At 30.6% G+C, this 6,667-nt stretch overlaps 1 pseudogene; it reads right to left on the bottom strand.

Annotated features, from left to right (window-relative positions):
* Positions 1 to 562: 562 nt before the first annotated feature.
* LOC121123451 (ubiquitin-conjugating enzyme E2-17 kDa-like) lies at positions 563 to 1,020 on the bottom strand (annotated as a pseudogene).
* Between the last annotated feature and the right edge of the window lie 5,647 nt (positions 1,021 to 6,667).

Raw genomic sequence — 6,667 nt, 5'->3', positions numbered from 1 at the left:
TTTCCTGGGCCAGGATTTTCTAGCAACACCCCTTTTTTTAAAGAGCTTGTTACTAAACTGAGCCTCTATAAAAATTGTGCAAAAATATAAAACGCAATATATAATACATCATTTTCACTAATATTTCAGTAAAGTACTTCAGTTTATCAAATTTAATTAGCTTAGTATCACTTTTAGTATATTTCATGTTCAAGAAACTTTCCTATTATTTGTAAGTTATATCAGGGAATACAAGAATGTATTTATTGTTTATTCCCTGTTTAGGTCTAGGGATTATTATATTTTTTTTTTTGAATAAAATAATTGACGAATCGTTTTTATTGACTTCAAATATAACCAAATTTTTTAATATAATAAATTTCCCAAAAAGAAAAATAGACGGCTTTTAGAATCCAAGAGAGAGAAAAAATTAATGGTAATAGGTTTCTCATTTATTAATTATTTTTTATAAAATACAAAATGAGAAAAAATTCATTCATCGTCTCTTAGTTGGTTTTTTTATATATATTGGGAATGTTAGATGAGGATGCGTCTATGTGGGTAGAGAGGTTGGTGAATTGTCTTACTGATTCTTAAATTGACATGAAATATTTTTTGGTCAATTTCCTAGCAATTTCCATGTATTTGGATCTGTCAGTTTTAAAAAGCCTGCCGATTTCGGGAGGGAGTGAATGATCGGGATTTGTATCGTTGTTGAGGGAGCAAATAGAGAGGATAACTTTAGAGATGGTAAGCGTGGGATTCTATTGTGAGCGGAAAATACAGAGACAAATTACTCCAATGGGGTCAATATTGGGATGAAAAATCCGTGCAGCAAAGGCTATTTTTGGAGGTTGAAAGGGTAATCCGTGGGAAGGGGATCGTAAAGAAAAAGACGCCTCCTTCATAGGTACTGTCGGGAGGTCCCATAATTGTGGCCTGCCAGTGAAGTAGGTCGTCGCACACTGGGCCGATACTACATTGAGCGGGAGGATCTCGACCTAAATCCACTACCTCTTTGTTTAAACGTTTTAAGACCATCTTTCTCTGGAGAAAAGAACAGGAAGAGAAGTGGGGAATCACACTCGATACTCGACAGACGGACTAGACGTACCGGAGCTATGACATTAAGGACGCCAAAAATGACACAGATGCAATTGTAATACCGACGCCAGGGACTTCACTTGAGGTTCCCGATGCTCTTTCCTGTACGTCTATGACAGACGTTACTTCACTCCAATCCAAATTATTGGTAGGATCCACAAACAAGCAGACTTAGTCACATTCGTTCACTTTCCTCTCGGATTCCTTGTGACAAAAAAATGCTCTCTATTAATTATTATTAAAAATAATATCTAGACAGACATACAGACTTTGCTTTTCTAATATAGATTTCTACCTATTTTAAAAATTCAAACGTATTAACAACCAAGGAGCAGAATAAGTTTAAGTGATCTCTTTGAGCGCATATATCGTTTATAAAAGTTGCTAAAATTTACATACTTTTCTTTTTTATTTACACTCACGAGAATTTACACCATTTTCAGATCTTTTTACACCTTTTTCAAAAAAAATTCAAAAAAATTTAATTTTTTGAGAATAGCCCTAGATTTTTGAACTTTTTCTCCGAAAAATTTAATATTTGATATATTTAAAAAAAAATTTCTATTTGAAATGTAATTTATTGTGAACAGTTCTTACATTTAGTGATGGGACGATTAATCGGAATCAGATTCGGGATCGGCATCACGAAAATAATGTTTAATTTGCAATTCCAATTCTTATATATTTTTATTTATTACTGGTATTTAACTAATTATTACTTCTCTAAGTTATTGAATAAAAATAACCCACCTTAGCAAATTTGCTTCTTGATTATTAATATTTCAATTTTTTTTTCGAAAATTTTAATTTGATACATTAAATTTTTTATAAAATTTTAATTTTTCTTTAAATAACTATGTACTTTTGAAATTTTTATCTAAAAAATGTAATATTTGAATTTATTTTCAAAAAAAATGGTATATTACAAATTTAAGTTTTGAATTTTTTTTGGGAATAGCTGGTTTTTGAAATTATTTTCCTCAAAATTAAAATTTTTGTAGATGGTTGTAGATTTAAAAAAAGAAAAAAATAACATCATTTTATATACTTTAAATTTTTTCCAAAAAAAATTCAAAAAGTTTTATTTTTCAAATTTTTTCAAAAAATTATAACTTTTTATTTAAAAAAAAACTAAAATTTTAAAACCAAGCCCCCCTATAATATAATCCTGTGGACACCCATGATAGCAAAATGGCATTTTCAACTATTATTCAAATTATGACAGAATCAGCATTGACAATTTTTTTTTTGGAAACGTTCCATCACTACTTATATTGTCTCCGATATGCCCCCTTTCAAATAAAAAATATATATTTATGAATCTTTTATAGTGACAATCAATTTTGACAACTTTAAGTGCAATTTGCGGGTTCTCTAATATAAGAATAACTTGTTGATAGAAGTTACGATAATTCGCCAAAGAATACAAATATAATCCCACTCAATTTTGAGAAAAAATATTCTAGTTTGCTTTTGTGTTGAGGAGCCACATATACTCACACCACACATAAGATGGGTACGGATTGTCTGTACCTAAGTTGTTAATGTCGAGACGCTGAGGTTTATTTTCTTTTTATTATTTAAATGATATAAAGTCACATATTGGGTTTGAAAAATGAGCTTGGTTGGAATATATCAATGGGGGGAATGGGAAGAGATGATCTCCTGCTGTCATTATGTCCTAGATAACTTCCCCCTTCTTCCATATTTTCTTCAATGAGTAACTTATAAGCTGTGTATGTACCGGGTGGAAACTAGAGAATGAACACACCTTCCATATTATTCGTGAATACTTTCTTATAAATTATATTACAAAAATATTATTTTTTATGTATAAGGTGGAGTTTTTAAATCCGGAACATGTTTAGATATCAATATTTTGACAACTCTGAGATCCACTATATTTATTAAAGTGTGCTTATCAGATTCAGCATACAAAACTGTATACGAAAAAATACAAAATCCAATAGAACACTCACTAGAGGAAAAGAAAAAGAAACATCGACTACTGACAACCAAATACAATCTAAATTTGTGTGTTATTGAGGTAAATCCCTGTGGAATAACTACGGGCACTAACACAGAAATATACGTCGTATTTTGTTGTCAGCTTTTGATGCTTCTGTTTTTTGCCCCTCCTGATCAATGTTCTGAACGTTGATTGGTTGAATTAGAAGTAGCTTCTTTTAACCCGTTAACAATTCTCAACAACAATAGAATAACAATTTCCATAGTTTCAAAGAATTGGCTAACTACCAACTAATTTTGCCCCTTCTTTTGGTTTCTTTTCGGAGAAAAGATTGAGTTTTCCAAAAAAGGTCAAAACGTGCACGATGCAACTGATTATATAGATGTCGTTTCAAGCACTAATCAAGATACATAGAGATGCTATGTTCAATAACGATAATATCTTTCTTTTGTGATGAGACGATTCCAAAAAAAATCAAAAATCTTTAATTAAAAACATAAAATTGGACTTTTGTTTCAAAAAATTATACAACCAAAAAAAACCCTCCTGATAAAATAATGGTATTATTTAAAATATTAATTTTTTTTCAAAAAATTAATTAAAAATCCACAGCTGTTCACAAAAACTTTGAAAAATTAAATTAAATTTTCTAGTAAAAAGCAAAAATTCCTTAATTTAGAAGGGGGGTTACAACTCCTTCACTCCACACCTTACAGACGGCACTGGCTATAAATTTCTTAGAATTAGGACAGATAAAATACATTTCATATAAATGATATTTACATAAAATTAAGGAAGGCAATTCCTCTACCCGGCGAGCTTTTTCCGAGGCGAATTTTCCCTAAGCTAGTAATGCCAGGGTAAACTTCCCAATGACAAATTTTTCAAAGAGTAGCTTTCTTAAATCCTTTTGCAAAACTTATTGCCCTAAAATCACAAAATCTACACCGACTGCATTTGTTTAGAACATTTTTGTTCACGTTCAGTATAATTTGTTTCCTCTCTGTTTTCTAGAGTTTTATATTATAAATTATTTTAAGACAATATTTATAAAATTACAAGACTCAAGTTACAAATTCCCATGGTCTTTTATTATATCTTGAAGGATTTCTTTAATATTTTTTCTTTATAACTTAGAAAACTAATGAATAGTTAAGTACCTGTAATAAATAAGAACATTATTTTCCCGATGCCAATTCGAATTCCATACAAAATACCCAATTTTCCAATTCCTGATTCTGATTAATCGTCCTATCAATATTTTTTTAAAACTAGGATTAAGTAATACTATAACCTTTTTGAGATCAGTAAAAAGTTCCAGTACCCGAAGCTGGCTCGGATCTTTTTGAATAATACAAATTTAATTATACCGGATCCGGGTACTTCAGATCCGGGGACCTGTTTTATCTCTGTCTATGGTTGTTTGTACAATATAAAACATTTCTGGCCATAATAATTTGCTTTGAAATCTTAATCAGAGTGTGACCCACAATAATTAAATTTGTGACGAGTGAGTTATTTAAATGAGTCACATACAGCCTCAGAATTTTGAATGGTATTCGTATGTAAATTTCTAGTTTCCACCCGGTATATAAATAGATATAATGTTCTATTATACATACAGACTTAAAAATGAATATTTTTATTTTTTTTCCATAAGATTTCGTGATAAGATAAAAGACATTTTAGTGATGAAAAAGATTTTAAATTACAAAAAAATATACACATATAGGTATAATATAGAACAAGGGATATGTGAATCATAAATATCAGATCCAGGGTGGTCCATGGCCAAAATAAAAAGGTATTGTTTCAGTTGGTTGAGTCCTTATTATCCAAAATATGTACAGCATTACCTTTTTTCTTCGGGAATTTGCAACTGCTCTAAGAACAAAAATAGAAAGACCCTAAATTAACATGGTAATCTTGACAATATGAAGAATGTTTGAGAGGAGAGCAGCTTAGCAGTCATGACCATCTGTAAGATGAAGGAAATAAACACAAATCCTCACTCTTTATATAGCAAGGGCATATAACCTGAAGTTACACAGATGATGATTCTCAATTCGACTCCGAGTCCAACTGTGACTTTTAGTTTTAACACTTCAACGTTACTCTCAGTTTTCATTCATGAACATACCCACTCGTGGTTATACTTTATTCGTATAAGTTAATGAAAGATTAATCTCAACAGCTTTAGAAAATACACAACACTTTTTCGATGGACAAAAAAAAACAAAAATAAAAATTTGCACGCTCAAAAATACTTAGGATTTACAACCCTAGAAATACTGATGAGGAGTTATAGGCAGTTATAAAAGTATGTGTATTTTTTAGCTGGCCCGTTAATTTGTAATTGGTAGTATGAAGAAGGAATTTTCTTTCCCCTTAGCATTTGTCATTACTATTTAATTCCTGAGTAGTGAACATCCTTTACTAAATAGATTTAATTATGTGTATTCAAAACCTGTTTGAACGTTCGTATGTGATCATAACAAAGACGGAGCTTAACCTTGAGGATCTGTTTGCAGAGTGATAGTTGTAAGTCCTTGTTGGACTCAACGTATAATTGGGGATTGATATCGGAGTAATTATTCCCAATTGTCCTTGTTTGTATCCTTTTCACCTTCCTCTCTTGTCACAACTGATTGTAGCTGATCTAATGAAACGTCATGAGTATTCTCTCCTCCAAAATATTCTTCCAATTTTCAGGGTTACCACGTTGAAATCCTTTTTTTGTAACATGCCCATTCTACACTGGATTTTGATCATTAGTTATAGCCCTCTTTGGACTCGGAGTTGAATTGAGGATCGAAAATGCAGGAATGAATAGAGGGAAATAGAAACAAAAATGATGGTAGAATAAAATAAATTGAGAGAGGGTTGTAGAAAGAGTCAGAGTGAAAAGAGGAGAGTGATGAAGAAAGAAGAAATGGCTTGGAGGTGTTTTATTTCGGTCAAAAACAGCCTCTTAATGACGTCGGAGGCCCAAAAAAATATATCATAGGAATTTGTATGGCTATTACTTGTTAAATATTAGACTCATCTCAGGGGCGTCCACATGGGGTGGGCTGAAGGGGCTGTAGCCCCCACCCCAAAAAAAAGAATGTTAGCTTTTTACTAGCATTTTTTTGGGTCAGGATGAAAGAAATGTACGGGAATATAGGGGTAAAAATTTTTTAATGAAAGATTTCTTTTCTTAAAAGAAATTATGCAGAAGAGTAAAAAATGTAATATTTGTATTAAAACTTTTGAAATTTTTTTTCTAAAAAGCTAATTTTTTTGTGAACAGATGACGACGTTTGAAATTTTTTTCGAAAAATTTAAATTTTTGTGAATAACTGTAGATGCCAGAATTTTTTTTCGAAACAATTTCCATATTTGAAAAAAAATAATATTTGAATGGTTTTTCAAACAACTTAATTTTTATGACAACTGTGCATTTTTTAATTTTTTTCAAAATTTTTTAATTTTTTGATGTTTTTCAAATTTTATATATGATCCTGCGGATGCCCCTGCATCTGTTCCACCATTTTGGATTCCATATGTGATAACATCAAAAACAATATGATAAATATATACAAGATATGATAAAAAATTATTATTTTTTTTAAG

This window comes from Lepeophtheirus salmonis, chromosome 8, assembly GCF_016086655.4.
Source record: "Lepeophtheirus salmonis chromosome 8, UVic_Lsal_1.4, whole genome shotgun sequence".
Classification (NCBI taxonomy): Eukaryota; Metazoa; Arthropoda; class Copepoda; order Siphonostomatoida; family Caligidae; genus Lepeophtheirus; species Lepeophtheirus salmonis.
The sequence above is the reverse complement of the archived record's forward strand: the minus strand, read 5'-3'. Positions and strand labels throughout refer to the sequence as shown.